The sequence below is a fragment of the Haemaphysalis longicornis genome, unplaced genomic scaffold, assembly GCF_048455015.1.
Source record: "Haemaphysalis longicornis isolate Haplotype H1 unplaced genomic scaffold, Haemaphysalis longicornis Haplotype H1 scaffold_1, whole genome shotgun sequence".
Classification (NCBI taxonomy): Eukaryota; Metazoa; Arthropoda; class Arachnida; order Ixodida; family Ixodidae; genus Haemaphysalis; species Haemaphysalis longicornis.
Window position 1 is genome coordinate 107,977,918 of NW_027526203.1, and position 10,638 is coordinate 107,988,555.

Below are 10,638 nucleotides of genomic sequence, written 5' to 3' on the forward strand. Positions count from 1 at the left end.
CGCCCGTACACCGATATGTCCGTACAATGATGTGTCCGTACACCGAAATTTCCGCACTGAAATATCCTGCACCGAAATGTCCTCGAGCCGTCTGGAGTTTGTCTGGCGCTTCCTGAAAAAGTTCGCCTAGGGGCGTTTCTTTTGATTATCTCCATCTCCAGATAATCTGCTGCCGGTGATGTTAATATTCGTATAATATACGTAGTTCGATGTGAGTTTTAAATGTCTCACTTAATTTCGGCCCAGGATTATGCGACACTATGTTTACATTTAAAAACCTAATTGTAACGTTAATGTAACGACACGTTCCAATTTTCGAAGTGGAACTGGAACGCGTTCCTTTCGCAATAAAGGAACTTGTACGGGAACTCGTTTCAAAATTGGCAAGGAACGGGAACAAGCTTTCGTTCCTATTTTGGAGGAACGTGTACAACACTGGTCAAGACCCAGTATCGCTTTGTTGTCGTCGGTGTTGCCGTCGATGATTTGGTGCTCCAGCCGTATCATTGCATCTTCCGTGCCTAAGCGCTGTCTGAGCCAATGACTGTCGCCGGGTAGAGGTCCTCCTGTTCCGGGTAGTCTTGCCACCTGTGGAGCGGGACGTGCTCCAGTACCTTGCCCACGCAAGACGTGAGCGAGATAAGCCGGAGGTTGTCCGTGTCGGGTGGCTTTCTCGGCTTGGGAATTAGTTTGGTTCTGGCTTTCTTCACTGCTTCGGCAGCGTGCCTACTCTCCAGCACTAGTTGAAAAAATTCGCCAGGTTTTCGATTAACTTGTCGTCGAGGTTCTTGAGCGCCTTGTTCGCGGCAAGGTCCTGGCCGGCCGTCGACCTGGTCTTGAGGTGTTGCAGAGCCGTGCGGACCTCCTCCACGTCGATATCTCTGTCGAATCTTTCGCTGGGTATTCCGCTGTACGGTTCGTGTTGTTCTGTGGGTGTAGTTGGCAGGTATTTGTCGCTGATGAGCTTGATTACATTGTCGGTTCCGTGCTTCGAGACTACCTGGTGGATGAGCTTGGCCAGTCGGTCTCGCTGTTGTGACTTTGTCGTGGTTTCGTCAAGCGGATGTCGTTGCAGGTTCCATGTTTTCCCGCTATTCATCTGACCGTCGGCTGCGTTGCAGATCTCGTTCCGCTGATGAACACATAGCGTGCGGCAGTGTTCCTCGATTGCGTGGTTGAGCTCCGCGACTTTCTTTCTTAGCTTGCGATTTAGACGCCGCTTTTTCCACCGGTTCAGTAGCAACTGCTTAGCTTCGATGAGGTAAGCAAAACGGCTACCCATTTTGTTGCTTTTAAGTCCGTTTCTGTTTCCTTGGTTGAGTTTCGTACGTCTTTGGTGTTCTAGGTGGTCCAGGTTCCGATGTCTTCGATTTCGCTTCCTTCCTCATTGTTCTGACTTCTGATGTCCATGAAGGCCTTCCAGTCGATGCATGTGTGTTTTCTGATGTTGGTCCCGCTTTGTTCCGGAATCACAATCTCCATGATTGTGTGGTCACCGCCGAGGTCCACCCCCGTATTCCTCGAGGTGATCGTAACCGGGTTGTTATTCTTCACGAACGTGAGATCGGGGTGGTGTCACGGGACACAGAGTTCCCAATTCTCTCCGGGTGTGCCGGGTCCGTTATTAGGGTAAAGTCGAGTCTTGTAGAGTCTTCAGCTAGGTTGCAGCCTTCCGCTGTGCTTTTGTCTTATCCCCAGGCGGGGTACATCGCGTTGAAGTCGCCGCATGGGATCAGCGTGTTCCAGCCCGCTGTGGTGCTGGCTTTGTGGAGGAGGGCTTTGAATTTCTGATTTCTCTGCGAATTACTATAGTCGTTCAGTAGGAAGATGCTCTGTTTCCTTCTTCTTGTTGGTACAAGTTACGTGAGTGCGTATTCAATCTTGATGTTGCTGAACCTGGGTTAGACGAAGGTGAGTCCCTTCCTGACAAGGGTGCAGAGGCCCCTGCCGTTCGGAGGGCCAGGATGCACTGTGTAGCCGGGAAGGGATGGTGCATCTGTCAGAGTCTTTTGGAGTAGGAGCACATCCGGCTTGCGTGCGGCGTTCTCAATGTGCTGTTGAACGACTGCCTTTTTCTTCCTGAGGCTGCGGCAGTTCCACTGCCACACTGTTGGGCCTGTTCCGTTGAAGGCCTTGATTGTCCTAGCGTGAAGGAGGCGCTAGTGTTCCTTGTTTTAGGCGCGATTTGGTGTGCGACCATCGATTGACTTGCAATTGGTTGTAGGGTTCTCTCCAGGCAGGTGAGTATGCTTAGGTTCTCCGTTTGGAAGGCTTCAATGGCTCATCTCATTGATGAGCCATTGGAAACAGGCACTCACCCCTTCATTATCGACCTATTTCTTTAACTAGTATTCCGTGTAAACTAATTGAACACATGTTGTTTTCCAACCTAGTTAAATTTTAGAATCGAACTCTTATTTTGTCTGTCACGGCATGGTTTCAGAAAAACGTATTCATGTGAAACGCAACTCGCATTATTCACCCATAAACCGCATAGTTTTCTTGATCAGTCCACGTTTGCCGATTGTATTTTCATTGACTTTTCTAAAGCATTGGATAAGCTGTGTCCCAAACTATTGTTGTTTAAACTACATCAGCTTAACCTTGATTCCAAACTTGTATCTTGGCTTGAGTTTTTTCTTACCAACCGTTCGCAATTCGTATCCGCTAATAATCATAACTCTGAGTTAACACACGTTCACTCTGGTGTGCCGCAAGGTTCCGTGTTGGGTCCTCTTCTTTTCCTTATATACATTAACGACTTACCAGCATCCGTTTCTTCTAACATTCATTTATTCGCCGATGACTGCGTTGTGTACCGGCAAATAACTTGCGCTGATGACATAGCCGTCTTGCAATCTGATCTTCATACTATTTTATCCTGGTGCAAAACTTGGCTCATGGAACTTAACTCTAGCAAATGTAAATATTTATGTGTTACAAGAACAGCACACCAGTTACCTACTTACTTTATTGATAACTCCCGTTTAAACCATGTATCATCTTATAAATATCTTGGTGTTCAGATTTCAGCTGATCTAACATGAACCACTAACACTGAGTACGTAATTGCCAATGCTAACCGCACGCTAGGATACCTCCAACGCAATTTTTCAAGAGCCCCTTCATCACTTAAATTACTAATGTACAAAACACTCGTTCGTTCTAAACTGGAGTATGCCGCATCAGTGTGGGATCCAAGTTATGATACGCTAATACAATCAATCGAAATGGTACAAAATAACTCTGTTCGCTTCATTCTTTCTAACTATAATCGCACTGCTAGCATAACTTCAATGAAATGTTGCCTTCAACTACCGACGCTATCTTATCGCCGTAAAAATGTGCGTATCTGTCTGTTCCATAGGATATTCTATCACTCACATCTACGTCATCAGCTTATTTTGCCTCCGCATTTCATATTGTCTCGTTTGGATCACGCTAATAAAATCGGAATACCTTCGTCAAGGACAAATGTATTTTTTCAGTCTTTCATACCCAGGACTTCAGTCGAATGGAACCATTTTCCTGCATCAACCGCTGCCATTATCGATCATGAATCATTCAAAATAGCCTTAGCTAACATTGTGTAATGATATGTTCATTTGTATTTTGTTTTGTCACGCCTACGCCTTAGCTAAAATTGTATACTAGGAAGCCAACCTGATATATTCGTTTTTACCTTATCATGCATTAGCTACAATTGTATGTTTAGAAGCCATTTTTATAACATTTTTACTTCTTTTTACTGCTTTTGTCATTCCTTTTTTGTATTTAACCACTCCCCTCTCGAATGCCTTATGGCCCTGAGGGTACTGTAAATAAATAAATAAATAAATAAATGTGAAAATGTCTTCGAGCCTGGAAAATTTGACTTCGATGTTGTGGCCACTCTTGTGTTTACGTGGCTCTACGGCTCGTTTCTTTGATGTCGGCTCCTTGTCGGTCGACTCCTGGTTAACCATGGCTTCTTCGGTCTTGTTACTGTTGCTGCTTGATTAGAGCTTTGTTGCTCGATGCTGCAGAGTTCGTTTCGGATCTCCGAGATCTCCTTGGTGAGGATGTGGATAGTGGCACGCAGAGCCGCATTGCGTTGCCTCAAGGCTTCAATCATATCCCGCTCCTTGCTGGAGGTCTTGTCATCCTTAGCATTGACGTTGTTGTTGCCACTTGGGATGTTCTTCGTGAATCCTCGCACTGCATCGACCCAGCTTACACGGTCGCGTGAAAGTGAACTTTTGTGTGTTCCATTGTGCGTGTTTCTGCTTTGGCTCCGTTTGCGACTGTTATCTCTGGACTGTGGGCGATTTCGCGAGGGCGTCCTTTCCTTGATTCGTGCGCAGCTGGCGTGTCGAGCTGCAGGATGTCGCTCCCCGATGGCAGCTGGCATTAGTCCTTTCGACGCTCCCACCGGCGTTTGCGCACAATGTAGGGAATTTTATATTTAGCCATACATATTTTGTCTGTAGTCAGGTGCGCGGCGCCGCGAAGCTTGCATTTAGGTGTACACGAATGGTCGTCTTTGGGGTTCGCCAGTCCGCAGCCTCTGCATATTTTGCTTGACGGCATGGGGCACACGTCTTTGCGGTGTCTAACTCGGCCGCCCTGGTGACATAAGTTGACCTGTTTCCGGTAGAGGTGACGGGGTATCAGTGTGACTCTCTAGCGGATGGAGTTTGGTGCTTTGGGTCCCTTGAAGGCCAAGGTGATGGTAGTGGTACGATTCTCTTCGCACCGACTGCAAGCGGGTTCTTCTCGTTGAAAATGTTACTGTCGAGCTCTTCGGCGCTTGCGTCGACAAGGATCCCTCGGATAATAGAGAGTTATAGCAGAGCGGAGAACTGGTCCCGGTACGGTACCCGGTACACCTGCGCATGCGCAGAACCAGTTTTTTCGCCTCTGCGCACGCGCAGTAGCGCCGGTCGTCCCTGGTACCGTAGCGGGACCGGTTCTCCGCTCTGCTATAATTCTCTGATGCCCTGTCGTGCGGTGCCATGCGGTACGCGCTGGCCTCAAAGGGTTTGTCTTGTACATCGATCTCTTGAATTCTCGGGTACCGGGCCGCGTTGCTGTCCTTGGGCGCACTGACGACCATTATATTTTGCTGCGCGTTCGGGCAAATGGTATCCGTCGCGCTTTCCTTGCTCGTAATTTTGGCTGCGGTGAGAATGGCCGCGGCGACAGTCGTAGTACTGATCTTGATTATATCTAGTCCTCCTCTGGGTCTGATGACTATCTTGTTCTCCTCCAGCGGCATAGCTGACATGCGTGCTGCCTTGATGGCCGAGGCCCTAACACTCTTGTTCAGTTTCGATGTCTTGCTTACTTGAATTCCGGGGCCAGCGAGCTTGCCAACGAGGTCTCGCTGGAGGAGTCTCGCCATGCGCTCTCCCGCGAGCGTCCATCTGGCGTCGTTGTGGAACTCTTCGGGTGCAATTTCTTCGCCCTGAACTTGAGCGCACATTTGGGTGTCGAAGATCGTTGTTCGAGAGGACGCCCCCATCTCGGAGCGAAGCGGCAATCACCGAGGTGGCGGGCCGCCGCGGTGTGACGGCGACGAGGCCTGGCGCTCGTGGAGCACGCCCCTCGCACGGGGGTGGTGAAAACGTCCAGACATTCGGTGAAAAAGGCGCACCTCTGGGTTTCAATGATATCGGTTGGTGCCACTTGAGCTCACGGACACATTCTAACAAAGAAAACTTCGATTACAGCGAATTGGCACTGCGAAATCAGTCATAAAATACGGAGCCGCCGTGATCATGGCAGTCCACTTCGGTGATTGCAGCGCCACCTGGGACGCAGTTCTGCGCGTTTCTTGAACGTTACGGCAACAGCATATCACCACGGCCACCCCCGAATACGTCAGGTGCAAGTAAATTCTATTGTAGCCTCGCTTAGACCTGATACTGGCACCTTGAGAGGTTGGTGTCGTCTTGCAGCGCGGAAAACGAATACGGCTTCGAATACGGCTTCGTTTTGGATATATACGTCTTAGAAAAATCTGTCTCGGGGACATGTGGTTATCCCAATGATAAGGCCATCTGATTTTAGTTTGTGATATATAATTTCTCCAGGCTGCCTGTGTCATACGGTGATCTTTTGAAAAATTTGGTAAAAAATTAGATGGCGACTCAACAAGGACAACAGAAAGACGACAAACACAAGCTCAAACAAACATCTGTTGACCTTGTTGAGTCGCGCTCTAACCTTTACCAAATAGGCACCAACTTGCCCAACAGTGTGTTCTACTGATATTTTGAAGGAGCGTTTGGTCGCAGGCGCGGCTTACTTTATAAGCCCGTCGCCGTGCTGCTTGCGGAGGATATATGTAGCAGATGACGAATGTTTGCGAACGCTCACCTAACTACAACACGGCCTCGCATTTTAAATCTTTGTGCTGCTCCACGGATACAATTTTGTATTACCCACCGTACTTATTTCGAAGAATGCATATGATCATAAAATTTGTCACATTGCTTGTCCAGGGTAGAAATCAATATCCGAGGCAGGATATTGGCAAGCGTAATGGCGTACGCGTGCTGTCCGGTAGGAGTAATCTGCTACATTATGTAAGCACACAAAAGCCATTTATACCATAGTGTAAGCCGTAGGAGGACCATCTGAAGAAACACTGCTTACAGAGATACTGTGAGTACATTTCAGGGCAGTGGAATTACAATCAGCTCCACGGATTTTCCGACTTCGGGACGCTGATCTGTAGTAACACAGACCTGGCGCTTATACAGACCAAATGCACCTCACTAAGATCGCGACAGGAGAATTTACACTATCGTAAATACACCACATTTGCAAGCCGAGTGAGTACTCCACTTGAATATGTACAGTAATACCTCGTTAACTCGAACTCGCCTATCTCGAAAAATCGGCTGTAAAATTTTGTGCGGCGCAGAACTATTTCCTCTACGTCCCATATATTTGTTGCCCTTTATTTCGAAGTATTTTTGGGCCAAACTGCGGATATCTCGAAATCTGGACTGAGACTGGAACGAAAATTTTTTGTGCCGCGGACCGTTTCACAAGAGTCGCGCGATGTTGCTCGCGTAAGTCTCTCGATTTTTTTATCGTTTAGCCGCGCCTACCATAAAGCCGATGTTTTCCCCGAGCGTGAAATCGGAGCCTAAAGGCATATCAACTTCGTGAAGCAACCCTGTGGCACTTCATGTGACGGTAGAGAGATGCGCAGATGTACAGTGTACTAGAAGGTAGAGAGAGGTGTGTCGTGCGGAGAAAAACCCAAATGGAGAGCGGGGGTCTGTTTCGCGATTAAAAAATTGTTTGGAGCGCAGGCGTTCCCCGGAGAACTCGATATTTCCTGGCGATTCACGCAACTTCGCTTATCTCGAAGATCCGCTTACCTCAAAATATTTCCCAGTTTTTACTACTTCGAGTCAACGAGGTATTACTGTAATTCCAGCGCAAAAACACGGTAAATCTCAGTCGTGAACGTGCCGCAAAATCAGCGGCGGCAGTAAAGAGCGGGCCGGAGCCTCCCGCGGCTGCTTTCGAAACGGGCCGCTACGGGGATTTAAATTGGAGCCCGTATTACGGTCTCTTGAAAAATACAGGGAATATGCCCCTACAGGCAGCGGTGGAGGCGTATATCCTTCCCTATATCCTTCCCTATAAGATGGGGCTGCCGTCCAAAAGAGGTGAAGCGAAGTAGTGCGTCATGAGCGCCGATAGTTGGCACCTTGATACGGCAGCGTATTGGAGCGTAAGCTGCAGTGTTTATCTGCCGCCTATGCTGCGGGTGTGATGGCCCCATGGCCGGTTGAGGAATAATAACTTATTCCTACACCGTGGCACCACGTAAGAAAACTGCTGCATTAAGGCAGAAAGGTAACAATGCCGACTGGCGAATGTCGCTCTCTTGACTGCTTTGGTGCGACGAGAGACACGCCAGCGGGAGCGGAACGCGTTCACGCATTCACGGTCAGCTACGAACTCTGCCTCTCGCGTTCCACATGCTGAGCTCATCGAAACGCAAAAGTCTGCCCTACACGCCCCGGAGCAGGACCAAAGTGGTCGCACCTTCGCCAAAGCTACCCGCCAGCACGGCGCCGCTCGCCAAGCACACCCACGAGACTGCTGCGACCAGAAAATCATGCTCCTTTCGCTGTAGCGGACCGTGACTTCACCAAATAATTCGCTGCCAACCCGCTCAGTTTCGTTCGCGCTGTTGGCGAGCGCCTGGGGTTTCAATCGCATTTACGCAATGTTCCGGTGGGTGTAATCTAATAACTAATGTTGGTGCGTCTAACGGTGTCATACCGACGAAATATAAATAGTGATGTGCAAGTTCATATTGATACACAACAAACATTCAACTGCTCCGGTGAAGGCACATTTAACATTCACGTTTTACCGATTCCTATGAAAGAGGGATCAACCACATTTTTTTTTTCAATAAACGCGTGTCCATTTCATGACACTACTGAACGATAAGTACACCAGCTCCGATTTTGCGGCACGTGAATCCCCTAAACTTCCAAAGCAACCTCGACAAAATAGGCCAGGCTTACTAACGACCCACAAAGCCATATTTCGTCAGCAACACATGAGCCTGTTTTGGTTTTGCGGCACACGCAGCGCATTTTTGATGAAGCGCAAAGTACCGACGCTCACGAAAAGTTCACCGACGTGCGCATAATAATACCACTAGCCAATCCATCCGCACACAGCGGAATATCGCATCGTCTAAATTCGCCGTGGATTCCTCAAGCTATAGCCGTCCAATATACCGATCGCGGTTATTCTTCAGTATAGTATAACATTATAATGGCTAACTAACTTCATGGTGTGTAGCAAAAGAACGCCCTCACCGAAGGTCCGAGACCTGCAAGAAAAGTTTTCGTTCGCAGCAAATTTCCCTGTTTTAGAAACCGTTCCTGCTCCTACCTTCACAAATCGACTCTGGCTTGCAAAATACTGTGGACAAATCGTAAGAATCACCAGGTTAGGCAGTAGAAACCCAGAGCGGAGAAAGCGCTTTCCACACATCGGAAAACTGATGCACAAGAATCTCACATTTAACCAAGCAAAAAAAAGACACTTATTGAAGAAGGACAGTATCGTTCTATACGGCTAAACATGGCGGCCAAGACAACTGTGAACCTTGGCACGAATAGAAGAGTCGATATGTGGACGGGACAAAGTCGTCAGCTTCTTACGTTTGCCTTACGGTACTACGGTACTACACTCAGCTACAGTCAAGCGTCCCGCACAGATACTGTAACCTTTGGAATCCACCTAGCGTCATCTGTCGGCGGGGAGACTGTTAGGACTTCCGTTTCCTCACCGGCAGCAGACGACGTTGATCGCCATTATTTTCATTATGCTCCTGACGAGCGTCGATTGCTCACATGGCTGCGCTGACCCGCGCCCACTTTCTAGATCATTCCATTAAAAAATATCATTAGAACAAGACGTGTCGCTCCACTCTCTGACCATCGCGTCGCAGCTGGAGGGCTCAGAGGTCCAACACATTGTGCCGAAACCCGGGATCGAACCAGGCCCGGATGCATGCATAGGGTTTCATACTAATATATACTAGAGGGAAATCTGGCGCCACTGTCTAGGGGAGCCGTGCTTTAGCTAGTGTTCCGTCATGCATGCCGGTAGGGTAGCCACCCCGGACAGGCTCGTTCCACTTGTACATTTGAAACGGTAAGCGGGAAGAGTTGGATTGACCTTTCGTTGGCATCCATAGAGTTAACAACAGAAATAAACAGATGGGAGGTGTTAGAACAGCACAACTATAGCGATCACAAGTAGATCATGATCACTATTTTTAAAACAGAATAATAGAAATAACGCCGATTAACAAAAAAGGGAAACTGAAGATACTACGCGATTTCAAGGATGACCCTTGGTATAAGAAAACAGAGGAGCCAAAGTCAGTAGACGAGGTAAAATTTTTAGTTGATAACTTTTATATAAAATTCGAAGGTCTAGTCGAAAAGCACTCGAAAAATGTCACAAAGGATAAAGAGCCAAACCGTTGGTGGAATGATGAACTTGAGGTGGAGCGTAAATGGTTAATGCCACTCAGGAGGCGATATCAGAGATCAGATACCATACACAGAGCAGAGTATAAAAGGAGATATTATGAAGCTCACATGCAGTACGATGAACATCTGAAAGAGGAAAAACGGAAAAGTTGGGATGAAATTTGTGCCCAAATGACATCAAATCCATTCACATTGCCCTATAAAATAGCTAGGAACCAGATTCAGAAAAAGGTGGTATTGTCGAGCATACCTAAGAAGAATGGGGAACGGACGCAATCAGTCGAAGAAACGGTTGAAGAATGAGTAAGCCACTTCTATAATTTAAAGGAGCAATCAGAGGAGATAGACAATATCACTAGCACAGCAGAACATACTGAGAATACGAACGACAGCATAACAGAAGAGGAAATTAGGTATACTATATGGGCCTTGAGAAAAGATATAGCAGTTGGACCAGATGATTTAAGTACGGACTTTTTACAAGGAATCTGTGGGATAATTAAGGATTTTCTTCATCGGGATCGGGTTTGGATACTTTCCAGAACAATGGAAGAGATCCAGAGTGATCTTTATCCAAAAGCAAAATAATTCAACAGATGAATATGAA